Source organism: Anabrus simplex, chromosome 2, assembly GCF_040414725.1.
Source record: "Anabrus simplex isolate iqAnaSimp1 chromosome 2, ASM4041472v1, whole genome shotgun sequence".
Taxonomy (NCBI): Eukaryota; Metazoa; Arthropoda; class Insecta; order Orthoptera; family Tettigoniidae; genus Anabrus; species Anabrus simplex.
In genome coordinates this window covers 583,221,783-583,249,513 of record NC_090266.1, presented here as the reverse complement: position 1 = coordinate 583,249,513, position 27,731 = coordinate 583,221,783, and positions in this window count along the sequence as shown.

Below are 27,731 nucleotides of genomic sequence, written 5' to 3'. Positions count from 1 at the left end.
ACGTAAAGCCCATAACAGCTTCATATTTAAAACACTAGGCTGATATTTTAAACCACGATTTTGAGAGAATGGTTTAACCGATTGGGATCGTTAATCGTTCTGACGAAAGCTCTTGGCCTGTAAATGTGGAGAGCTTTTTAAAATGCATAAACATTTATTGCCGTAAATTTTTAAATAATTAAAGGAAAATGTACTATTCTGAATGGCAAAAGCGCCCGCCAGTACCATAGAGGCCGCCGAAACCGTAAGAGTGCTGAGCAGGAGGCACGATAAGGGAGGTGAAAGGGGGTAGGAACGCATGCGCTGTCGGTAGTCTTTCTTGAATAGTGAATATTTCATTCAAAATTGCTTGAAATTTAAATGAGTGTTCGGTGTCTTGATTAGAATTAAATTCCAAATCAATTGATGATATTCACATAGCATTGCTCAATATGGGATAAAGACCCAGTGGCAAGTAGTCATTCATTATTGTGTGTGAATCGTCTTCTAAAATGTATCAAAGGTAATGGCATTCCATTCCCTATGGTGGAAAAATTATTGTTCATGGGAAAGATTCATAAAACCTTGGCCTGTTTTGCCAAATGCTTATCGCCAAACCAGTAATTACTGTATTTATAGTTGTATTAAATACTCTCCTGTTTGACCCTGCTTCAAAACACGTCACTCACATAAAAGTATGCGGGCAAGACTTCGAAATATATGGAATTTGCTGTCTTTTTGCAAGAAATTCGTACTGGCGACTACGCCGTCTAAATGGTGACGGCTCACATATTATTGAACCACCGGCCAGAATTTTATCACAAGATGATATCGGGATTGAAATTTATAGCAAAACGTTCACTTCTGCGAAAGATCTCATTTTCTCGATAGCTGCCATTCTTAATATTAATTAGAAAGTCATTGAGGTTATACCCGGTATTCAAAATCATTCACTATCGTACACAGGTTAATACTGAAGATGAAAACTAGCTATTTCAATTTCGTACATATTTCTTTAGCTCTTTGGAATGAATGGTTTGCCTCCACACAGTTATGTTCCTTAGAAATAGGAATGTTTCCCAACGGCTCCTAAACGGAACCAAATTAGGGCCCAATTCTAAGGAGTATGAACGAAAATTGTTTAGATCTGGAAACGGTAAGTGGAGATAAATATGGACAGAGTGTTCTAATTCCTCGAATTGACTTAGCAATATCTGATAAAAGCACTTCCAGTTTCTTTCAAGAGGCATCAATTTCCAAATTGCTTGACAATTTTGATCACGATCAATTAACCTCAAGGGGCGTGAATGTCTCTATTTACCTCAGCCAGTTCTTAGCTATGGCCAGTTAAATGTTGCATTATCATGAGAGCGATATTTTAAAGTTGCAATATTGCCAAAAGATAATTGGTTTGGACGACGTAGCTATCAGCTTGCATTGGGGAGATAGTGGGTTTGAACCCCACTGTTGGCAGTCCTTAAAATGGATTTCAATTGTTTCCCATTTTCACACCCGGGAAATGCTGGGGCTGTACCTTAAATAAAGTGTTGGTCGCTTCCTTCCCACTTATAGCCATTTACTATCCCATCGTCTCCGTAAGACGTAAGGAAAATTGAGAAAAAATTAAGCACAGGAAGTGTTGTATATTAAGAAATACTTCAATAAATATTTACCCCATTGACCGTCATGTCTGGACGGGTTTCAACCAGTTATTATTTTTTGTTTTCAAGTTGTTTTACGTCGTACCGACACAGATAGGTCTTATTGCGACTATGGGACAGGAAGGAGGTAGTAGTGGGGAGGAAGCGGCCTTGGCCGCAGCATTTCCTTGGTGTGAAAAATGGGAAACCACGGAAGACCATCTTCAGGGCTATCGACATTGGGGTTCGAACTCACTATATCCCGAATACTGGATTGTGGCCGGAGTTAAGCGACTGCAGCTATCTAGCTCGGTATTATTATTATTATCATCATTATTATTATTATTATTATTATTATTATTATTATTATTATTATTATTATTATTATTATTATCCTGTTGTAGTTGATGGATGCAGTAATTCTGCATCAGGCTCTTGGCACAGTCCAGAACAAAATGTAACTTCAGTTAGTCTCGTATAGCGCTGTGAGAGTGTGGATAATGTTGAGTAATGTTATTCAGAGAAGGATCGGTGTGTTTGGATATTGAGGAAGATCTTATTCATAAATAACATTATTGACTTTATGCACTTTACTTGTACGGGTTTTGGAGACGCCATGGTTTCACAATTTTGTCCTGAAGGGGTTCTTTAACGTGCCAGTAAGTCTATGGATACGAGGCTGACGTATTAGAACACCTTCAAATACCACCGGACTGGCCTGGGATCGAACTAGCCAACTTGACCTCGGAAGGCCAGCGTTCTACTGCCTCAGCTAACCGACCTGGCGAAAGACATCGTCGTTAATGCTTTCTGGCTTAGCGGAGAGCGACTGAAGTGATAAGAAAACGCTCATGAATAACAGTGTATTTCAGGATCAACCTGCCTAGCAAATTATGGAAGTGTTGCTTTAATTTTTGAAGTATACTGATATTTCTCAGAAGTCTTTCATTCATGTATGGTTAGTTGCAGATATAGTCTAAATCAGCTTTGTAAATAATCACACTATAAATTATTAATGTTTCAATCTTTTACGAGTATAAGAAGTAACATAGTAATGTCAGATTATTAAAATACATAGTGCTAAACAATGCAATTCTACACCAGGAATTTTACGGTTGATATTTCATTAAATTGCATATTTCGAGGATTGTGAAGAACATAATTGCATGTATCCCCGAAGTGTATTATAATTCTCAGCATTACTAATAACCTTCAATGGTGCTATTTGAGGATCTAATCAGATCCCGAACTGATGACTTTGGGAAAGAAAGTCATTATCATAATCTTTGTATTTCTGTTAGTTTCATGTCGCACTGATTCAGACAGGTCTCATAGCGACGAAATAGGACAGGGCTAGGACTGGGAAGGAAGTGGCCATGTCTTTAAACAAGGTACATCCCCATTGTATGCATGTTGTGAAAACAGGAAACAACGGAAAACTTCAGTGCTGCCGCGGTTAGGTTTAAATGCAAGTTCACAGCTACGAGACGCAAACCGCGCAGCCAACTCGCTCGGTACCATAGTAACTGAATTGACCGCATTATGAAAGTATGGTACGCTTCATACACACATTCTAAGTTAGCACTTCGCCATAATGAGCTCAACTGGGTATCGAGGTACGAGATCCGGTTAGGCATTAGCTTAACACTGACGTCCAGACAGTGAAGCAACGCTACTCTTGGTTGATTGATTGATGGATTAATTAATCATCTGAATGCTTGATTAATTCTTTGCCCATTTGACCGATTGCTTTCTAACAAAATATTAAAACTCTCTGGTACAAATATTGAACATGAAGTTCCTATTTGCGAGCTAATCTACAAAAAGATTTCTAAAAGAAATCAGCAATCTTTTTATAATTGGCCCTATTTTTTATATTTTTTTATAATAATGATAATAAAATTTTTATAATACTGAATACAGCGAATATAAAGTAGAGGATATAATCTTACGTTGTACGTCGGATGCTGCTTGTTGCATTCGTTTGATTTTATTCAGGGAAAAAAGATATATTCCATGTATACGTTCAGGATTTGCATAGCTAAAAGTAACTAGCACTTTCAATAATTTGTTTAACAAACCTGAATTCCACTTGACGACCGCCTGCCCAAGTTTCACTCATTCAACATGCATGCCTCTGACAGCAGAACTCTGCGCTGTTCGTTCATCGATCTCCCTGCTTTGCTCTCACTAATAATACGTTTGGGTTACGTGAAGCATTTCCCGCGCGCCAATATCTGAGCTAAAACGATGTGCGAGGGGGAATCACCCATATACGAGCGCTCTTTAGCGCTGTTTAATCAAGGCATAGTTCTAACTACGGTGCTACAAGCACATTGTTTATTTAACAATCGGGAAGAGAGAATGTGCTTCAAGTAAACGTCTGTGGAATGAAGTTAGTTACCATACACTCTGTGAGTGAACGAGCTCACTTATTCTGTAATGAGACGCAAGAACTCTCTAATGTTTTACAGAAGCAAGATACTTCGTTTCATACAACAACCAAACAAACACTTTTCTCATCTACTTCCTGTCTCATGGTGCTACAGCACTGATGGGCCTTGGCCTGCCAAGCGACTGCTGCTCAGCCTGAGGGCCTCTATATTACGAGGTGACATGTGGTCGGCTCGACGAATCTTGGAATTCTAGATCGGTGCCGCTACTACACTATCACATAGCTCTTCAACAAGAAGATGTAAGAAGGATATTTTTGAAGGACCTTTCCGTGCAGCTCCTTTAAGGACAGATTCAGAAACGACAACAATTGATGAATCTGCCGCGGGAATTTAGCCAGTAAAGTCAAGAGCAGTAGTTCCAAGACGCCAAGTGCAGGAGAACCGGCAGCGAAGGAGACCTCAAAATTGTGGCGCTGTCACTGCTGCCCACAAGGCAAGGACGAAAATCCCGTTATTAGTATGTGAAGTGTGATGTTTCCTTTTGCATGGAACACATAAAGCCCATGTGTGCACAGTGTATTCAGGTTGTGGGAGAAGAGGAACTGTGAGCTGAATTTTCCCTTGTGTGAATTGTGACATATTCTATAAGACATTGCTACTTTGTTACAATGAAATGGTTTTTGTTTCTGTTGTTTTGTGTCAGTTCAAGAAGATCCTAGTGATACTGTGTACTATTCATAATTTCTTTGCCGGGCTGAGTGGCTCAGACGGTTAAGGCGCTGGCCTTCTAACCCCAACTTGGCAGGTTCGATCCTGGCTCAGTCCGGTGGTATTTGAAGGTGCTCAAATACGACAGCCTCGTGTCGGCAGATTTACTGGCACGTAAAAGAACTCCTGCGGGACTAAATTCCAGCACCTCGGCGTCTCCGAAAACCGTAAAAGTAGTTACTGGGACGTAAAGCATGTAACATTATTATTATTATCATAATTTCTTTGTTGTTCATTAAATGTGTTGTACAGTAAATTGTTTTAGTGGGTACCACATAACCCACGATACCACTCCCGTAACATTTCATGGCGATACTACTGCCGGGATAATTGAGGGTTACTTAAATCATCGGACGTATACTGCCCTGGTGCAGGGTCTGGTGAAGCTCGGGGAGAGGCTACAGTCACGACATGATAAAAAATCTAATTGGGGGTGGTGGACTTTCCTACGACGGGAAATAACACTTAAGATCTCATAAAATCCAATGACTTCTTATATGAACTGTAGGACAGTATCAGGAATTAGCCACTACTCTGCTGCAGAATTAAATATTAAGTATCCCTTAAACGGTCCGCCTCTGTGGTGTAGTGGTTAGCGTGATTAGCTGCCACACCGGAGGCCCGGATTCGATTCCCGGCTCTGCCACGAAATTTGAAAAGTGGTATGAGGGCTGGAACGGGGTCCGCTCAGCCTCGGGAGGTCAACTGAGTAGAGGTGGGTTCGATTCCCACCTCAGCCATCCTGGAAGTGGTTTTCCGTGGTTTCCCACTTCTCCTCCAGGCGAATGCCGGGATGGTACCTAACTTAAGGCCACGGCCGCTTCCTTCCCTCTTCCTTGCCTATCCCTTCCAGTCATCTCATCCCTCCACAAGGCCCCTGTTCAGCATAGCAGGTGAGGCCACCTGGGCGAGGCACTGGTCATTCTCCCCAGTTGTATCCCCGACCAAGTGTCTGAAACTCCAGGGCACTGCCCTTGAGGCGGTAGAGGTGGGATCCCTCGCTGAGTCCGAGGGAGAAGCCGAACCTGGAGGGTAAACAGATGATGATGATGATGATGATGATCCCTTAAACACTAAATTAGATATTGAGGAAAAAATAAAATTGCACCTGTATAGTAAATCCAACCCCTTTACATTCCAGAAATTTTACGGCAAATATTTCCTAGTTGGGCATCATGATGTGGGCACATATATTCGATGTGGAATGGTTGGTTTCGTTAATATTTTGAATAAAGCTATTGAATAGTTTGTGTCCTATAAATTACTAAAACAGAATCCAGATCCGAAGTACTACATCTGGAAAATTAGAAACCTTACCAGGAATGTAGGCCGGCCCCCGTAGTGTAGGAGTAGCGTGCCTGCCTCTCTCCCGGATGTCCAGGGTTCGATTCTCGGCCAAGTCAGAGATTTTTATCTCCATCTCAGGCTGGTTCGGGGTCCACTCAGCCTACGTGATTAGAATTGAGGAGCTATCTAACGGTGAGATGGCGGCCCCGGTCTGGAAAGCCCAAAATAACAGCTGAGAGGATGCGTCGTGTTGACCACACGGCCCCTAGTAATCTGCAGGCCTTCGGGCTGAGCAGCGGTCGCTGGGCAGGCCAGAGCCCTTTCAAGGGCGTTAAGTGCCGTGGGGTTTGGTTTGGTTTACAAGGTATTTATAGAAAGCGAACAACGAAAGACACTTTAGTTCGGAACAAATGAACAGATATCCCAATATTACATCACACGCATCTGAAAAGAAAGCTACTCATGGTAAATAAATGAAAGGTGCGCTTTCCTTCAGGGAAAATTAGTGGAAAAATCCCTATAATTGCAGAATGTTAGGAACCAAACATGATGTGTCAATGTGTCAGTGATAATGTCCGGAGAAGGTGAGTTAATTACTGACAGCCTTGTTATGAATTAAATTAATGGTGTGGCAAAGCATTTAATGAGAAGAGTAGAGTGGCGATGGATATCTAATATAACACTGATTGTTCTCTCTTCCATATTAGCCGCAGACAAATTAAGAAAATAATTAAGAAACATAGGTCGAATGGGCCTAATAATATTGCTGGGGATGAATTGAAACTGAGTGGTGGAGCTATTATACGTTACTTGGAAATACTATTTCATATATCTATCAACAATACGCAAATTCCAGATGACAGGAAGAAAGTAACTGTAGTCTTGACTTTTAAAAGGGGTAACATACTGCTAATGGATAACGACATTATAGGACCATTCGCGTTACGTACACTGTATGTAAACAAATGGAACAATTTATTTTAGAATAGCCCTGTCTAAATGAACGATGGGAGAACGTGGATTAATGGTATTAAGAAAGGATGCCACTGCGAGAGCCAAATGTTGTCGCACTTGCAGGATATTAAATGAGTCACTAGAGAAAGGTGTGCAAGTTGACGATATTGTAATTGATGTTGCTAAAGCATTACCATAGCACGGTACCAAATGACATTCTGATCCAAAAACTGATGAAAGCAAACTTTGATCAAAGGGTGAAATCGAAAATTTTTGGCAGACCACACACAAAGTGTAGAAGTGGGAAGTAAGTACTCCGACGAAGGAACGTCGGGAGTAGTACAGGGCAGTCTTATTGGGCCACTTCTATTTATGGCGTTTATCAACGATCTGCCGAAGGAAATTCTAAGTGACTACACTTTTTCTGAGGATGATTGCATGTAAATACGTAGGCTATGCTTAAAAAGACGACTCTCACTTAATTTTATGAAATACTTAGCCTGATGTTTATTAAACGATGCCATAAATAAGGCATTATTATATTTTTACACGTGTTTATATATCTAACCTCAATTTATTTTTCAGCACAAATGATCGATTTGCTGGGTGAATAGAAACAAGAACTTCATCATGCCCCGAACATATAAACACGATCCTAGGAGGAAGTGCTATCACAAACACAGCTAAGAAGCGATCCAGGCAGCAGTGGATTATATCACAAAGAATGGCCTCAGCTATAGGGACGCAAGCAAGAAGCATAAAATAAACTATTCTGTATTGTACCATCATTTGACTCGAAATAGTAGACCTGCCATAAAGAAACAAGGTGGACAGACCGTATTAACTGCAGAAGAAGAAGAATTGCTTGTAGATAGGTTAAGTGTATGTGATGAGTGGGGTTACCCAATGGACCCATATGATGTGAGGATTATTGTAAAACAATAACTTTATTCTCGTGAAAAAATAGTTGAAGTTCAGAGACAATATGCCTGGCCGGGCCTTCATTTGTTTTAAAATTTTGCATTTATACAGGACAGGCATATACTGTATGTTTTAGTAGGCATTTTATGCACGGAAGTACCATTTGACATTGTAAATGTGTAAATTATAGAAATATATCTGAATGTTGTAAACTTTTATTCAATTTAACCTACCCATTTTGTACTGATTTTGTTGACGAATAGACATAAAAGTTGTGAGAAAGGATGTTTATGCCATTATTTTACCCCACTTATAGCATTAACAATAGATATAGACTGTTTCCTCTCCCCCAAATGAAGGTACAATAGCAACATTATGGTAATATGTATGCTTGTTGCAATTCACCCCACTGCCAGGTAAATAGAAACATACGTTTTAGAAAAATATTTTATGAATGGTAACTGCTAAGACCATGATAATTTGGCTAGTTAATAACTTGACCTATACTCAAACATTGCCACAAGAATAATTCATGTATCTTTCGTAAAGCGTTGTCCAGACAATTTCAAAAGTTAAAATTCATTCTATTCAGCCCATGTTACGGTACATCCACGAGATAGATATACAGTATTTCTTCAAATAAATAACCTAACTGATGTTAATCCCGGTAAGCATGATTGGATCGTTGGTGAGTATATCAGATAATTTAAAAGCAAAGAAACACAAGCCACAGATTACCCACCCTAACTCCGTATTACATTAGAAATATTTCTAAAGCACCTCCTAAAATTTAATATTGAAAATTGTAATGCATTACGTATATTATAAAAATATTTGAGGTTATAGGCCCATATATTTATTTAATCCGGTCAAAATAAATAAACTGCAATGCACGTAAATAACTTATTTCTTACAACGGAATTTCAAAATTATCTTCTGCCTACATTTCAAACTTGGGTATCACCGCAATTTAATTTCGTGTGGCTATTTCTAGCCGAGTGCAGCCCTTATCACCTCAGTGATCGAGAGTGAGCGGGAGAACTTCGCCCAACCTTCACGACCTGTGACGTAAACCACAACGTCACTATGGTCGAATAGCATGCGCTGCGCTCAGCGCCTGCCAGTCCGCCCACATACAGTGCTGGGCGCCCGCGGAACGGAATGCCCAGCGTGAGCATCTCTGGTCTAGATACACCATTTGAGGCTTCACAAAAACATTGAATGGTAGGAAATTCCGAAACACATATAAATTTAGTGCTCATGGTCAAAGAAGGAATAACATTGTCATTATATTAACGTCCCTACGGTTTCGGTTACACCAAAGAAGTCTTAAAAGTTTACTTCTTATAGACACAACAACAATAACAACAATAAATGAAATATTCCGGGTCATTCTCGATACTTTCAGGACCAAGCAGATGAAAGAAGAACTACTGTAAGTATTATAATAGGACAGTTCGGCGGCCTTCTCCTCCCAGAGGCCTCCTCCTCCCGCGGGAAATTTGAATTTTGACGGGAAATTTGAATTTTGGCGGGATATTTGAATTTTGGCGCGAGATTTGAATTGGTAAACAAATCCACGTGCGTTTTGACAGCCACGTACTTTTTGACAGACAACAACGCATCGCTAACCTCAGTACTGCCATCTTGACGGGCCTAAACCTCAGTAGTACCAACTTAACCTAACTAGCGCGAGATTTGAATAGGTAAACAAATCCACATGTTTTCTGACAGCCACGTGCTTTTTGACAGACAACAACGCATCGCTAACCTCACTGCTGCCATCTTGACGGGTCTAAACCTCAGTAGTACCAACTTAACCTCACAAGCGCGAGATTTGAATTTGTAAACAAATCCACGTGTTTTTGACAGCCACGTGCTTTTTTGACAGCTGTCATCCGCCATCTTTAAACTACAGAGCACCGTGCTGCCCTCTTTATCGCAGTAGCTGCAAATTCGTCACTTGTCATCGGCAGTGCTGCCATCTTGGCGTGCCTAAACCTTAGTGCTACCAACTTAACCTCACTAGCGTGAGATAAAAAAGCCACGTGAATTTTTTGACAGCTGTAATCCGCCATCTTTAATCCATAGAGCACCGTGCTGCCCTCTTTAGCTACTTACCTTTGAAATGTGGCGGCGGCAATTTAAAATTGAATCCAGCAGCCATCTTTGAGCAGCGTGCTGCACCTGTAATCTAGAGAGGACCGTGCTGCTCCCTTTTTGGCGGTGGCAAATTCCACGTGCTCTTGTTTGGGAAACAAACTCACGTGCTTTTTTCTGACAGCTGTCATCCGCCATCTTTAATCAAGAGATGACAGTGCTGCCCTCTTTAGCTACTTACCTTTGAAATGTGGTGGCGGATAATTTGAAAAATAATGTTTGACAGCAGCCATCTTTGAGCACCGTGCTGCCCTCTTTAGCTAGATACTATTGAAATGTGGTGGCAGGCAATTCTACGTGACAGCAGCCATCTTTGAGCACCGTGCTACCCTCTTTGTGGTGGCGGCAAATTCTACGTGCTCTTGTTTGGAAACAAACCTATGTGCTTTTCTGACAACTACCATCTACCATCTTTAATCAACAGAGCACCGTGCTGCACTCTATGTAGTGGTGGCAAATTCCACGTGCTCTTGTTTGGAAACAAAGCCACGTACTTTTTGTCATCCGCCATCTTGAATCTAGAGAGTACCGTGCTGCCTTCTTGCATCAGCTGACATCCACCATCTTTAAACTACAGAGCACTATGCTGCTCTCTGTAGTAGCGTGTAATTTGAAAAGTTGTGTCAGCTATCATCCTCCATCTTTAATCTAGAGAGCACCGTGCTGCCCTCTTTGTGGTAGTAGCGAATTCCACGTGCTTTTTGACAGCTGTCATCCACCATCTTTAATCAAAAGAGCATCGTGCTGCTATCATGTGGGCAATTTGAAAAGCTGCCAAGAGAGCATCGTGTTGGCTTCTTTATTCTTCGACATGTGGTGGCGGCAAATTCCACATCCGCCATCTGAAAGCACCGTGCTGCGCTCTTGATCGTAGTAGCAGACAATTTAAAAGAACATATCAAGGAATACCTTAGGTTATGTTGGTACTACTGGGGTTTAGGCCCGTCAAGATGGCAGCAGTGAGGTTAGCGATGCGTTGTTGTCGATCACAGCTGTTAAGAAGCACGTGGCCTTGTTTACAAATTCAAATCTCGCGCCAAAATTCAAATTTCCCGCCAAACTTCAAATTTCCCGCCAAAATTCAAATTTCCCGCGGGAGGAGGAGGCCGCCGAACTGTCCTATTATACTACTACTGTAGTATTTTAGGTATCTAAAATATACAGTATCTTTAACATACAGATACTGCACTCCAAGCGGACGGCAAAATAATTACACTGACTGACAGAGCAAATGCAACACCAAGAAGGAGTGGTCAGAACTTTATGCCAATTGCAGGGTAGACTGACGTCACTGAGGTATGCTCATGATGTGAAATGCGCCGCTGTGCTGCGCACGTAGCGAACGATAAATGGGACACCGCGTTGGCGAATGGCCCACTTCGTACCGTGATTTCCCAGCCGACAGTCATTGTAGAACGTGTTGTCGTGTGCCACAGGACACGTGTATAGCTAAGAATGCCAGGCCGCCGTCAACGGAGGCATTTCCAGCAGACAGACGACTTTACGAGGGGTATGGTGATCGGGCTGAGAAGGGCAGGTTGGTCGCTTCGTCAAATCGCAGCCGATACCCATACGGATGTGTCCACGGTGCAGCGCCTGTGGCGAAGATGGTTGGCCCAGGGACATGTGGCACGTGCGAGGGGTCCAGGCGCAGCCCGAGTGACGTCAGCACGCGAGGATCGGCGCATCCGCCGCCAAGCGGTGGCAGCCCCGCACGCCACGTCAACCGCCATTCTTCAGCATGTGCAAGACACCCTGGCTGTTCCGATATCGACCAGAACAATTTCCCGTCGATTGGTTGAAGGAGGCCTGCACTCCCGGCGTCCGCTCAGAAGACTATCATTGACTCCACAGCATAGACGTGCACGCCTGGCATGGTGCCGGGCTAGAGCGACTTGGATGAGGGAATGGCGGAACGTCGTGTTCTCCGATGAGTCACGCTTCTGTTCTGTCAGTGATAGTCACCGCAGACGAGTGTGGCGTCGGCGTGGAGAAAGGTCAAATCCGGCAGTAACTGTGGAGCGCCCTACCGCTAGACAACGCGGCATCATGGTTTGGGGCGCTATTGCGTATGATTCCACGTCACCTCTAGTGCGTATTCAAGGCACGTTAAATGCCCACCGCTACGTGCAGCATGTGCTGCGGCCGGTGGCACTCCCGTACCTTCAGGGGCTGCCCAATGCTCTGTTTCAGCAGGATAATGCCCGCCCACACACTGCTCGCATCTCCCAACAGGCTCTACGAGGTGTACAGATGCTTCCGTGGCCAGCGTACTCTCCGGATCTCTCACCAATCGAACACGTGTGGGATCTCATTGGACGCCGTTTGCAAACTCTGCCCCAGCCTCGTACGGACGACCAACTGTGGCAAATGGTTGACAGAGAATGGAGAACCATCCCTCAGGACAACATCCGCACTCTTATTGACTCTGTACCTCGACGTGTTTCTGCGTGCATCGCCGCTCGCGGTTGTCCTACATCCTACTGAGTCAATGCCGTGCGCATTGTGTAACCTGCATATCGGTTTGAAATAAACATCAATTATTCGTCCGTGCCGTCTCTGTTTTTTTTCCCAACTTTCATCCCTTTCGAACCACTCCTTCTTGGTGTTGCATTTGCTCTGTCAGTCAGTGTATAATCTTTCGTACTCGTAAATTTCTTTGATGTAACTGAAGTCTTCAGGATACAGGTGTCATCACACGCATGTACTATTACTAGAAACTAGTTTACATGTAATATAATTTTAACTTTAATTGGAATTGTTATTGTTATTACTCTAATGTGTCGGTAGCGCGTGTGAAGTTCTCGTGATCCTCGAAAATTCGCCGTTACTACGGTAGCAATGTAACACCTGGGTAACAACCCAGAGTGCATATCCACGTTGAAATACATCGCTAATTTCCATGTGCGAGTACCTAAGTACGAGAAAGAACTAATTCGAAACTGATACCCCTTTTTCTTCATTATCGCCAGCTGGCCTCTAAAATGCTCTGCGTGAAGTAAGGATCAGATGGCCTTAGCGATAAGATTAAGGAGACAAGTGGATTTACACCCCACTGTCGTTCACGGTTGAAATGTTACCTCATTGTTAGCGCTCCTGTAAGTATTCATACAAGAACAAACTTACGTTGCTTCTGTAAGTAACACCTCCACCAAATCGTTCCTTAATACTTGATATACATTCCTTTGTTATGGATGACTTGCGTACGCAATTTTCGCGTGGAGTATACCAATTTCCTTGTTACAGTATTTCGGAATCAAACATTGAAATTTAAACTGACATTTAAACCATAGTATTTTAAAGTCAGTACTTTGTATATTGTGAATAATATTCCCTGAAGAATATAGAGAATTACAAGGATTACCACACAGTGGAGTTATTGGGAAATGATTATAACGACAAATTAATTTTCAAAGCTATTATTAGTAAAGATTGCAGTTTCTAATTTTGTGTTATCAGAAATGGGAACTTCCAAGGTAATTTGTATATGAGACTCCTGAATGTGTCTGGTAACCTGACAGAAAATCATTTCCCTCCACAACAAATTAGCTGTCTGAAGTAAATTAAGCCGTCAAATTAATAGTGAATTATACCGGCCTTCACTTCACTAATTTTCTCGCACAAAATAGCCAAGCGAAGCGGACTGAGGCGGCTTGAATCAGAACGCTATTACGGACAAACTCAATTACCAGCCCACAACAGAAGACGGTGCCTCTTCCTGCATTTGGGCGGAATATGTCAACAGAGAACGAACTGTAGATCTTTCTAAATCTCTGTAATTTAACAAGAAACAATGAGAAATATATATATATTCACCATATAGCTTACAGAAGAAATTTCACGTTAGTTTTGAAAACTAGAGACGACACCTCACGAGACTAATTTTTTACTATAATTTTCCAAATACCACTTGGAGTGCATAAAACGGGGTGTAACAGAAACATCTCAGTGGCATCGCTCCTCGCTTCTCAGCATGGCAGTCCGCGTTTGATTACCGGCCTTTGCATGCGGGATTTACCATAGGAACTGTCTCGTCCCATGGGTCAGATTCCACATAAAATTGGTTGTACGGTGACTTATGATCACAAAAGGAAAGGACAGGTGCAATTCTAAGAGTATTCTACCTTTTTAATAGAAAAATGAGAGCACAACGGCAAAGCGTTTGTGTAACGTTAAGAGAGTGACACACTCGACCATACTGGTCGTTGGAAGTTTTTCTCAATCAATCAATCAATCAATCAATCAATCAATCAATCAATCAATCAATCAATCAATCAATCAATCAATCAATCAATCAATCAATCAATCAATCAATCAATCAATCAATCAACCAATCAATCAATCAATCAATCAATCAATCAATCAATCAATCGAGCAATCAATCAATCAATCAAACAAACAAGCAAACAAATCAATCAATCAATCAATCAATCAATCAATCAATCAATCAATCAATTATCCGCATTTAAGACTGACACCCAGGTGTCAGATTCCCTAGAATTCCCCCTTTTTTCAGAGATAATTGAAATGTATCACACATTTCTCTAGACAAATTACTCCAGTCTAGTAATGAATATTTGCCCCAATGTTCACAAAATAAATGTACACAGGTTCAACTATGCCTTCAAGAAAGAGGAAAACACTTCCAGGACCTACTGTGATACTGGTGTATAGGCCTACAGTATATTTAATTTAATGTTTTAAGTGTAGTAATGTTGAATCCCACCTCCCAACATAAGTGTAGCCCTTAGCGTAGGCATATACAGCGCCGTCTCCTCGCTCCGGACGATAGCCTTGCCAACCCAACTTTTTCCGCTAGTATATCGAGCTCGCTGCGGAGTGAGTTTGCGGACGCATAGTAATAGTGCTAGAGTGTCTTCCAGAAACTGTAGATTAGATTCGCTATTCAATATATGAGGTAATATCACAAGTCCTATGGTGATGCCTCCATGTCCAAACATCAACAGAAAACCGAACATGGAGGTGAGAACGTCTCATAGCAGGGGTTAGTTCTCCAACCACACTTGCGTGTTGTGAAAATTGAAGATGCTACTCCTCGTAAGCGAGATGTCTTCTCTGAACAAAATATGATGCACCAAGTCCTCGGGCTGACGATGGACCCATTCACAGAAGGTCACACTCGGGTATGACATTTCCAGTGTCAGCTATTATCTGTGTAGCTGCTACAAGACTAACTCCCACTCGAAATGACGAGAATGAAGTGAAGTTATTTATCTAGTGCAGGACCTCTCAGGGTGCATGCGCCTGGTGCATACACTGTGCACGGTGCAAAAGACGACTTCGCTTGGTTGCCCAGAGTGCAGACCCCCACTCCTCGATTTGGAGCAATAGCGCTGTATCTTTCTTTCCGCACACCTGTCTCGCTCGCTCCCCGTGTTTCCCCTCTTCCTCACTTGCTCCGTAGCGCTCCAAATCCGAGCCGAGTTGTGCTGAGTTGAGCCAAGTTGAGCCGAGCTTAGCCGAGTAGCCCAGATACGATGCGTTTGTCCGAGCCGAACCGAGTAGAACCGATGCACTGTGCACAGGAGCTCTGCACTGCTGTTTGCACGCGTGAAATTTTGGACGTTTGAGAGGCCCTGATCTAGTGAAAACAGACTCTGTACAGGGATAGATAACCTCTCATTAGAGGAGACGAGAATGAAGTGAACGGTTTTCGGAGACGCTGAACTGCCGGAATGTATTCCCGTAGGTGTTCTTTTATGATCAAGTAAATCTACCGACACGAGAATGACGTATCTGAGCAACTTCAAATACAACCTGACTGTGCCAGGATCGGACCTGAGAAGATGGGCTCAGAAGGCCAGCGCTCTACCATCTGAGCTACTCAGAGCGGCGTAATGTCATTAGTAGACGAAAATACTTGAACGGAGTTTTTGAAGTAAGTATATTCATAATTTTGAAGATAGATTTGGAACTCAAAAGATAAACTGGAGCAAATATTCGTTTAGAGGGAGTTGAATTAGGGACTGGAATAACTTATCACGGGGGATGTTAGATGAATTTCCAACTTCTTTGAAATAATTTAAGAGTAGGTGAACAATGTATAGGCAATCTGACACCTGGGTGACAGCCCAGAATGCATAACTGTGCAAACTGATTGTATGATTGACATTAACGTAGGAAATATCATAAAATGAAGGTAAAGTTTGAATTCAAGAGGACAAATTGGGGCAAATAATAACTTACGGTAAGATACATTGGGGACTGAAATAATTTATTAAGGGAGATGTTTGATTTATTTCCAACTTATTTGAAATAATTTAAGTAAAGAATAGGTAATAAACTGATTGGTAATACTTCACCTGGGCGACGGCCCTAAAATGGAAATCGTTCAGCATACACCTCCGAGGTGCATAGGCATTCTGTCTTACTTTGATGTATATTAAAATCACGTCCAAATATTCACTCTATGTGAACTGTCCCATGGCTAAGCGGCATGTGTTTAATGGCTACACAATTAAAACATGTAAACTCGAGTCTCCTCCCGAGATGGCGCAGCTCTTTTCTGGCACACCCCCAATGGAAGTGAGCTGCATGTACCATTTCAACCACCATAGTGTTGTCCGGGTTGCAAACGTTGTATCACAGGTCGATCCTCCCCTCCCAACGAGGCTGCCGAACTCATACACAGGTCGCCTCATCGTAGTTGTGTTGCCAGATGTTCTTTGCAACCGTTCAATTCATAACCTTTTAATTCTCTACCGCTAAACACGTCGAGGTACAGAGCAAATAACAGATACTGTAAGAATTTGTTCTGACACTTATGCTTAAGTGTTTTCAACTCCATCTTCTTGCGTTTCTAGCGTAACGATGCGAGTGATCCTCTCTCCAAGATCTATTCTTTGCATTCACTTGTTGTATCAGTTACGTTCCACTCTGTATTGGGTTTGATACTCCAGTCTGGTGACTTAATGACAATGGTTTTATTTTGTGAAGAATAACACTCTGAACATCAATGTTTAATTAATTCCAAGTTAATGATTTTTCAGTACTCCGTCGGTTCAGTAAGATCGTAATTTTCTAAAAACACTGAATATGAGCAGACGTCTGTATAATTGTTCATAACTTAAATTTTAAGACAAATATTCATATAAGAAATATAACAAACTAAATACATGTTCCTTGAAAGTGAAATAGTCGTTCTGCCTCCGTTATGGGATACCTGAAATGTCACAGGCAAATGAACGGGTCACAGACTTCAGACTTTGGTACTTAATGTTACGTTGCGACTGTGTTTGAGCAACTTCCATTTTTCTTCTGCCACTTTTCCTACGCCTTGGTATGGTCGTGGGTGCGGATTATCACAAATACACACATACGGATTTGAACCAGATTGATGGCCGTATGCCCTTCTAAACAACGACCGCATGAAGAAAGATATATTCAGTAATTATGTGTTGCCGTGGTGGTTGGCAGTGTGGTGTATCGTGTGTAAATGAATAATTATAATGTTAATTGCTTGACGTCCCACTAACTACTTTCGCGGTTCTCGGAGACGCCGAGGTGCTGGAAGTCAGTCCCGGAGGAGTTAATTTATGCGCCAGTAAATCTGTAAATGTAGACATGTGTATTAAGACTACACACAAAGACGAAGTCGCTGAGCCGGAAGTAATAACCTGAGTCGACTAAAACCCCAGCCAATTGGGAATCAAACATGTGGCTCTCTGAATTGAAAGCTATTATGCCGTCTATATTAGAAAGAGAGCCGGACTTGGTGGGTTCCATTAACTGAAACTCATTATTCATATAAACCTGTGGAATTGAAAATACATACAATAATACACATTATAATGGTATAATGCTCTCTTGCTCTCTTCCCGCGTGTTCCTCACACATTCCCTACAATTTACCACTGTAACCAACAGACGTTTGCACCGCGTAAAGGCAATGTCGCAGTGTAATTCTTGATCTGAAGCATTGATTAATATAAGTGATATTTAGGTCAGCATAATAGTAAGAATAAGAAGGAGAAGATCTCAATGTCCAACATGGGACATGCTTCAGTGAGTGGTCATCCTGAGAGTGGAATTGCCACGGTATTACCCACATTCACTCCAAGAAATGCTGGGATGCAATCTAATTTTATGTTCTGCGCTTCAAACTTCATTCTTTCTAAATAATTAGCTGTACACCTAGCAGAGATTCTCAACAACGCTAATTATTAGACCATCTGCAATCGAGTACACGAGCACGACTTCCTATGTCTATATATATAAAGTTGGATGTTGGTATGTTTGAAGCTAATAGACTCAAAATCTACTGGACGATTTCGTAGAAATTTTCACAGTTTGTTCTTATTACATCTGAAAGGGATTACGAAGTGGTTTGAACGAAATCTGATTGGTAGTTCGGCACTAAGGGGTAAAAAATAAAATGGGGAAGATAAACAAACCGCAAGACAAGTGCGATCAGCGGGTTGCCTACCCAACAGTATGTGAAGATTGTGATGTGCTCCTTAAAACTTATTTCTGCTTTTATCTGGAAAAATTACTCTAGGGGCAAGATACCCCTAGCACCCCTAAAGGAAGGAGGAATGAAACTTAAAAATCCGAAAATGACGATATTAGTGACGAATTCATAGTCTTTGGGGTAGCTGAGATGAACTGTGACTCGCTGAATGCCGTTTAAGTCAAAGTTCGTTCCCAATCGGTATGGTAAACATACTATGACTTACTGTTTTGGAAAGAAAACTGTAGTGTAAGACACACATACGGGCGGGATCGTACAACTGAAGATGTTACATACGTTAAAATTGGTATTTGGAATCTTCTTAAAAAATAAACACATTTTTTTTAATTTTTGGAAAAACCATAAACTATATTATCGGTATTAAATGTTCATAATATTATTGAAATGGGCAGGAAAAACAATATGACTACGATAGGCGTATCAAGGTGTGTTATCTGACCTATTTATAACGAATACTGTGGAGCAGCGCACGGGTCTACTAGTCAATAATATATAACAAAAACCGCAACAGGTTAAGTAATTAGAATATTTCACAGTTAAGTGTCCTCGTATTTAATGTGTGGGCTTGAAACCGTTTTTAGCGTTCTTGTGTATCTACTTGAATGCTGAGGGTGCAACAACTGAGTCGCATAGCCTCTGGCTTCACGCTAAGGCGGGTGTGGTTCGAATCTCAGCCATTGCACGTGGGAGTTCTTAAATGAATGTTACTTCTTGTAGTTCGGTTCCAATGTGAAAATCTACAGCACATTTTGTGAGGATGATCACGATATTAAAAGTCACATAACACTGTAAACTTTCTTTGGTTCAGTTGTAGGCCTTGTGCATGTGATTCACTTGGGTAAGTATACTGACTTCTGAATTCTCGACATAACGTACGTTTCATACGACCGATGGCTCACAAATTCGTTTAAAAATTAAATTTACTGTTGCTTTCTAAATCAGAGAAGTTTATAAATGACCCTAGAATTATACATTTTGTATTCATACTGAACATGAGATAATGATAATGATGTTGAAGAATGTTTTATATAATTAATTTGTACCAATCACTCGAAACTACGCCTCGGAAGTGAAACATTCGTTGCATGTATATTAAGATGATTTACCGGTGATTCTAAAACTATTATTTCGTCAGAGAATTTCACTTATGGTAGGTCTTTACGTGGATTGACCTACATGAAATGGGCTCATCGGTAGTTACTCAGACATGGAAGAGTGCAATCCGAACGTAGAGTCGAGACCAACCTGGAAACCATTCATTAATACAGATAATTGGATGAGTGCAGTGGAGACAGTTATAGATTGTTTTCCGTGTTAAAAGCTCCAGGTCAGGAGTAGTTAGTGAGGGTTGTGGTCGGGGACAAACTTTAGTTATCGTGAAGGATGGCATCATAGCCCGTGAGTGGGGAGGGGCAAAATGGGTTTTTATCGGCAAGAGGGTGGTTGTTGGTTGGCCACGCGTCCCTAGGGGACCTTCCATCACCCTGATAAGTCTCCAACAATGCCACCGAGACTATCACAGCTAATGTACCAACTGATAATATTGAGGTGCGGAGGAAAGGAATTTCTCCTCAGTGATATTGGCCCGAATTGGAGAGAATGCTGAAAGAGATCGATGTTCGCCACTCAAAATATTCATTGAATTTCAGTTGTGTTAGAAAAGGGGAGTCCTCAAACATCCTTTCCCGAGCATAGCAAAAAAGTAATACAATTAATCGCGTCTCTTCTTCAAATGTTTAGGAGATAAGCCGGAAAGGTAAGAGCACCAAACTTTCATCACGATCTATTTCCCATATATATATATATATATATATATATATATATATACGCTTCAAATACTGTAATTATGCACAAATACATTATAATTGATTAATGCCCCGGTGGCAATGTCTGCTTACAATTGTATTGCACGATAATTTAAATAAAAATATAAATTACCTCAAAAAAACATTGCATGAAATTGTACCAGAACCAGAAGTTACATTATATTATAGCGAATAAATACAAAACTAAAACAAGAAATACTGATAGATGGGAACAGTATATATATGTTTTTACACAAAAGCAGAATGAGTGCATGATGTTATAATATCCTAGCATTTAGTAATTTATCGGACTTAATTTTAATTATTATCAAAATGAAATCACCTCCCATATAGAAATAAACCCTATGGATACCCAGAACAAACATTATATTTACACGTCCAGTTGCTTCTGAGAAAAGAGCGCCTGCGGGGAAAATATACAGTACCATTAGTTCATTCTGCTTATTGAATGACTGTACATACAGTTCGTTGTTAACTACTGTAACTTCAAACGTTCATTCTGAAAGCCTCTGTGCATTAACTGAGCACTTCCGCAATTTTCTGTTTTCGACCAGGTTATTTTTGTTCGACACCTCTTATCTTTAATTCATTAAAACGGAATCCATAGCCAAGTCCATTATTTTTCCCAAGTAGCCTATTCTTGTCCATTTCTTCACATAATCCCAACACCAAGGACGTTTTAACCACGAGTGCTCACGCTGGGCTTTCCGTCCCGCGGGCACACAGCATATACGTGGGCGGGTGGGCGATCAGTGCGCGCTTCACGGACGGCAATGCTGCGGTTACGTCACTGACCGTGAAGGTCAATGCACGGTCAACGTTCATTCGATTATTAAGGTAATAACCTAGTGGTATTTTTTACTTCCAGCGGAGAGAAATAAAGATGCATTTCAATATAACTTACGTTGTAAGAAATGAGTTGTTTCCGTTCTGTTTTACATATGTTGACCGGATACCAAAAAGTTAACCGAAACATCAAAATATTGTTGTAATCTACACGATGAATTACAATTTTTGCTATTATATTTTAAGAAGGTTATGCATTAGAAACACACCTAACAAAATAAAGGCCGGGCTGAGTGGCTCAGACGGTTGGCCTTCTTACCCAAACTTGGCAAGTTCGAACCTCGCTCAGTCCGGTGGTATTGAAGGTGCTCAAATACGTCAGCCTCGTGCCGGTAGATTTTATGACACCTAAATGAACTCATGCGGGACAAAATTACGGCACTTCGGATTTTCCGATAACTGAAAATGTAGACATTGAGAAGTAAATCAAATAACATTAATTAATTAACAAAATAAAAAGTAAAATGGATAACTTGTGACTTCTTGTTACTTGAGTTTAAATGATCTGATAAATTCATCAACACTCCAGTCATATTTACTTGCGATAACATTAGTTATGTTATCTATTTGAAGTCATACTGTATATCTACTTGTTATTGCATTTACAAGTTTGGTTTACTTGGATTTTAAATATCCCTCTCTTAGTTACTGATGAAACTCACTCGCAATATAGAGGCTGGTTGTTATCAGTGGGCTTCTGATGATAAGTTGTAACTACTATTTTCAGAAACTCGGTGAACAGGAAAAGTCACACATAATTACAACGCTGTGAAAAATAAAGCATAAAACTAGTTGCAGCATGTAAATACATTACGTTTTACTGAACGAATGACTGGAATTTGACTTTTCTTAGTGGATATTTTGTCATTCCCATCCATGAAATTGTAAATCGTAGCTGGTACGCTTCCACCCGCCTATTTGTACATAATAAGACAAAACTTGAAACGTATCATATTTCTTTGAATGTGTAAATATAGGAAAATAAAACTACAATTAGCAACACCGCTTTCCAAAGCCTATTTGGATTCACCCTCGAAGCGATCTTGGGCCTGTTCCACGAACGAACTTAGCAACTTTTCACAATGAACTTTGCACCTTTAAGTTCAGATTCTGTTGCACCATCACTTTTCAGATCTGTCTTGCAAAAGTGAAAACTTAGGAATCATTTCACTTTTCAAGCCCGTTATGTTCCAACATTGCTACAGAATTGCAAAGTGCAAAGAACTTAAGTGAAAAGTTTTCAGAAATCGTGTAAGGAGACAACCCCTTTTCAGCTGTTAATTAACAAGTATCCACACTAGTTTTAAGCTTCGAGTTTGCTTTAATCATGAAACATGTAACGGCGAGCGCTTTTGATAAAATCAAGTGAGGATATTGATAAAGAATCCAACAAGAGAGTGTGTAAATACATAATTAATTTTCATAACCTTACTTGGACGGAATTTCGAGAGTATTTTCGTGTTACTCCAATACAAGCTAACTTTATTCTTGAAAAGATCGCTCACGAAAACACTCGCGAAATTCCGTCCAAGTAAGGTTATGAAAATTAATTATATATACGCACACTCTCACGTTGGATTCTTCATCACAATCCTCAGTTGATGTTAGCAAAAACCCTCGTCGTAACATGTTTATATCATTAAACTTCCAACAAAAGGAGGAAACCTGGCCTTAGCATTTATTGCATTGCATAATGTTGCACGTAAGTTTAGAAGAGAAAATGAAGGAGACTTGCTTGCCTTAATGGAGGAAAATTATGATGCCAGTCCTGAAAATGACGAGGTGCCCGATCTACTGTAGACGCCGGTGCTGAACTCAATTCGTTATTAAAATATTTCGCTAACAGAACAGAACACTAACAAATGTTTCTTCCTTAATAAAATTTAAATTTATTTATTAGGTTATATATTCAGTGACCTCATACACTCGCTGTCGGCAGCCCTAAAGATGATTTTCCGTGGTTTCCCATTTTCACACCAGGCAAATGCTGGGGCTGTACCTTAACTAAGGCCACAGCCGCTTCCTTCCCATTCCCGGGCTTTTCCTATCCCATCGTCGCCATGAGACCTATCTGTGTCGTTGCGACGTAAAGCAAAATAGCAAGAACTGACCTCATACAATGAACACTCTTATATTTTGAAATTTAGGTTAAAATGAATAAATTTAACACTTTCATTGGTTACGTACCATGCACAATCATCTCCTCCTGAGAAGAAAAAGGTGCGATATCAAATGTAAATTCTGCAGGTGATAGCCCTTATTCTCGCTACAGCTCCAGTTTGTAACTTTCGTGGTAGGCCTATATTTCTACATGGAGAAGTTACTGTCTGAGTTTTGAGGTTGTCGTCTTTTCTTCACTAGTGCAACGGCATGGAGAATGTGGCATCATTTTCTTCCTTTTGGGCGTATTTTCGATGTTTTCGTCACCTCTGGGAAGTTCAGGAGTCACCATTGTCGGCATTATGGTCTTTTGTTTCTCCATGTAAATTTCCGGAAGATTCAGCCCGTCTGAGCCTGCGATATCTTCCGGTATGATGTAAAAAATTAGCACCATCTACCTCATCTAAGTGATTATCTTTCCCTCCTTCGCCCCCAGGCTTAATGCTTCTCACTGTGCCTAAAAGTAAAACTGTAATGCTTGAGACATAATATATGTAAAATGGAAGCAATACATATTGTCATTGCACCTCGAAATACCGGTAAGTGACAATGTTGTTGAGAGAAATACTGGCCCGCAGCACACGTATCACATAGAACGAATAATCGTTGATATACCGTAGTTTATGCGATACTGAACCTTAGATGACAGAACTTTTCTAGTCAGAGTTCTTAGCTGAAATATTATCAAACAACAGATTTCCTAGACGCAATGATGATATGTTCTTCAATCACTACAACATCACAATTTCATCTGACATGCCGCATTGTCTTTATGTGAGGTTATGTAAATTGATTTAAGCGATATATTCTCGGTTATAGAAAATGAAATGGCGTATGGCTTTTAGTTCCGGGAGTGTCCAAGGACAAGTTCGGCTCGCCAGATGCAGGTTTTTGATTTGACGCCTGTAGGTGACCTGCGTGTCATGAAAAGGATGAAATTATGATGAAGGCAACACATACATCCATCCCCCGTGTCAGCGATTATTAACCAATTATGGTTAAAATTCCTGACCCCACCATGAATCGAATCCGGGGCTCCTGTGACCAAAGACCAGCACGCAAACCATTCAGCCATGGAGATATTCTCGATGAAGGGATATAATGGAAACGCAAGTACTTACCAATGCACGACATTTCCACAGTTCAAATTGACTGTCTCTCGCGTATGTTCAAGATTTCTCATCTCCAGTTAACTGTAAGGACTGAGCTTTCTGAAAGACTTCTCCTCACGCGGATCACTTGTCATCATGCCAGAAAGTTTTCTAAAAGTTGACAGAAAGGATGCCCCGTTTCACTTTACCAACTCCTAGCACAGCTAGCATCTTGTAAATATCCTTCTTTCTCATTATATAAAATCTAACCTTAAAACTAGCATTTCAATCTCGTAATCTTCACCGCGAAAAGTAAAGCATTAAAATCTTGGATTATTATACAGTTTGTTCACGGAATAAACATGCTCGTCTCACTCTTACGCGAAGACTTTTCACTTTGCGAAGAAATCGCAAAGTAGCCCCTAGTTCATGGTAGAAGAGAAATACTTCGTACGTTGTAATGAAAAGTGTAAAGTTGAAAAGTGCAAAGTTCCATCGTGAAACATGACCGACATTCTAACGCGTATATACCCGGTTTACGATATTTCCGACCACCCTATACATACATAACGGTAGAGAGAGTACTTGTCGTAGCTGGGGATGTGACTTTTTTTGCTAGTGGCTTTACGTCGCACCAACACAGATAAGTCTTATGGCGACGATGGGGTAGGAAAGACCTAGGAGTTGGAAGGAAGCGGCCGTGGCCTTAATTAAGGTAAAGCACCAGCATTTGTCTGGTGTGAAAATGGGAAACCACGGAAAACCATCTTCAGGACTGCCGACAGTGGGATTCGAACCCACTATCTCCCGGATGCAAGCTCACAGCCGCGCGCCGCTAACCGCATGGGGGATGTGATTTGAGTGTTGGGTTAGCTGTTAGCTTTCCACTCAGACAGCCAAGGTTGAAATCTTCGTAGGTCCTACGATTCAGTACTCATTCGAAATATCACTTGATGACACCTTTCTTTTCAACTATGGCTGTAACCTAACTTGAGCCAGCGTGGCTACAGTGATCCCAGAAATTACTGGGATATCCTGAAGACATTTTTCCAACATCAAATGGAACTGGAAGTATTTTGAGTAGAATTTCCAGTCATGAATTTACCTGCGTTTCACCGCAGTGTGGCAGGGATCTCATCAGATGGAATGCTTGAATAATTTTCAATCTTCGTTGACATTATATATATATATTTTGCTAGTTGCTTTACGCCGCACCGACACAGATAGGTCTTATGGCGACGATGGGACAGGAAAGGCTTAGGAATAGGAAGGAAGCGGCCGTGGCCTTAATTAAGGTACAGGCCCTGCATTTGCCTGGTGTGAAAATGGGAAACCACGGAAAGCCATCTTCAGGGCTGCCGACAGTGGAGTTCGAACCCACTATCTCTCGGATGCAAGCTCACATCTGCGCGCTCCTAACCGCACGGCCAACTCGCCCGGTGACATTATACGAGTATTCACAATCGTGGAAATTAAATTACGGTTTCTAATTAGGAACATAATTTTTGATGTATAGGTCAAAGATTTTTAAGTGCATTTCAATACCTACGTCAATTATTACGGTTTCAATCACGGATTTCTTAAACAGCAATGAGATTTTTATGTTCATCTTCATCTAAGTATTTGCACTGCTGTATTTTATTATTAGACCTTGCCAGTCAATTCTGAATTAGAACCTTTGAGAATTTCGGTGAAGTCGGTATGATAATTTTGTAGACGTGTGCATTCGAAACGAATAGAAGTTTTGGGATTCTTGAGGGGCGAAAGAAACTCCATTTTTTTAAATATTGGATTTACGTCGCACCGTCACAGATAGATCTTATGGCGACAATGGGAGAAGAAAGGGCTAGGAATGGGAAGGAAGCGGCCGTGACCTTAATTAAGGTACAGCCCCGGCATTTGCCTGGTGTGAAAATGGGTAACCACGGACAGTGGGATTCAAACCTTCTATCTCCCGAATACTGGATACTGGCCGCACTTAAGCGACTGCAGCTATCGAGCTCGGTGAAAGAAACTCCACTTAGCACTTCATGTCATACAATGTCAACACGTAAAAGATCCTTGGTGACACGTTTTGTCTTTTACCCGACAAAATTGATAAATACTCAGCAATAGTTCACCTAGTACAGTTCCAGTTCCTTGTCCATAACCTAGAATAAACCGGAACTTGGAAATTAACACTCAGACAGAATAAAGGCATCGAATTAGAATACCTGAACTCGGTAGTTGAGGCCATATTATTATTATTATTATTATTATTATTATTATTATTATTATTATTATTATTATTATTATTATTAATATTATTATTATTATTATTATTATTATTATTCACATAGTAAATTCGCCGTTATTTTATTTATATTTGATTAGAAACAGGTTAGAAGTTGGAAAAGCTGTGTTAGATTCAGACACATTTTAGAAACAAAAATTCTCCGTTGCCTGAATTTCAACACTTCACCATTGCCAAAGTCACACTGATTACAGACTGAACTTAATAATGCCCACCATAATCATAGGAAAGATGAACGCCCACATGAATAATAATAATAATAATAATAATAATAATAATAATAATAATAATAATAATAATAATAATAATATAATAATAATATTCTGTAACAGTGTTCCACGGTGTTTACCATTTTTCTAGATTGCGATCCAGTTCTTTTTGGATTAGCAGTTTTCCTCCTTCCAAGCTGAAAGAATGAAATGATTTTACGAGTTCCTTAGTTTGACTTGTACACTGAGATACTAGACCCACCATAATCAGCATAATCAGTGTCACCGAAAGGTACAATACGAGCTTAAACTCACAGATACAACCCTAAATTCCCAGGCAAATTCCTTACTTGATATTTCAGATATGATGGACATTCGATGAAAAATCTGAGCACCGGCACTTATTTTTCTCCAGAAAGTTTTCGAATAAATCAAAGCCTTCCTAATGTAATAGCTTGCCTTTTGGGTCTCGTAACGCTCCGCTGAAGCACACTGAGGTCTATAATTTGTAACAAATGAACACAGATATATACGTAACTTTATTGTATAATTTGAATTTTGATGAACTATTCAAACATTGTCCCCACCCAATCGAACGAGGAACTTAATGCCAGTCTTACATGTCCCGTTTCCTGATAAGGGTTCGGGGATGAGTTGAGATGAGATTTATGTCCTGTACGCACGGCCGGCTGCCCTTCCCTACGGCAACCA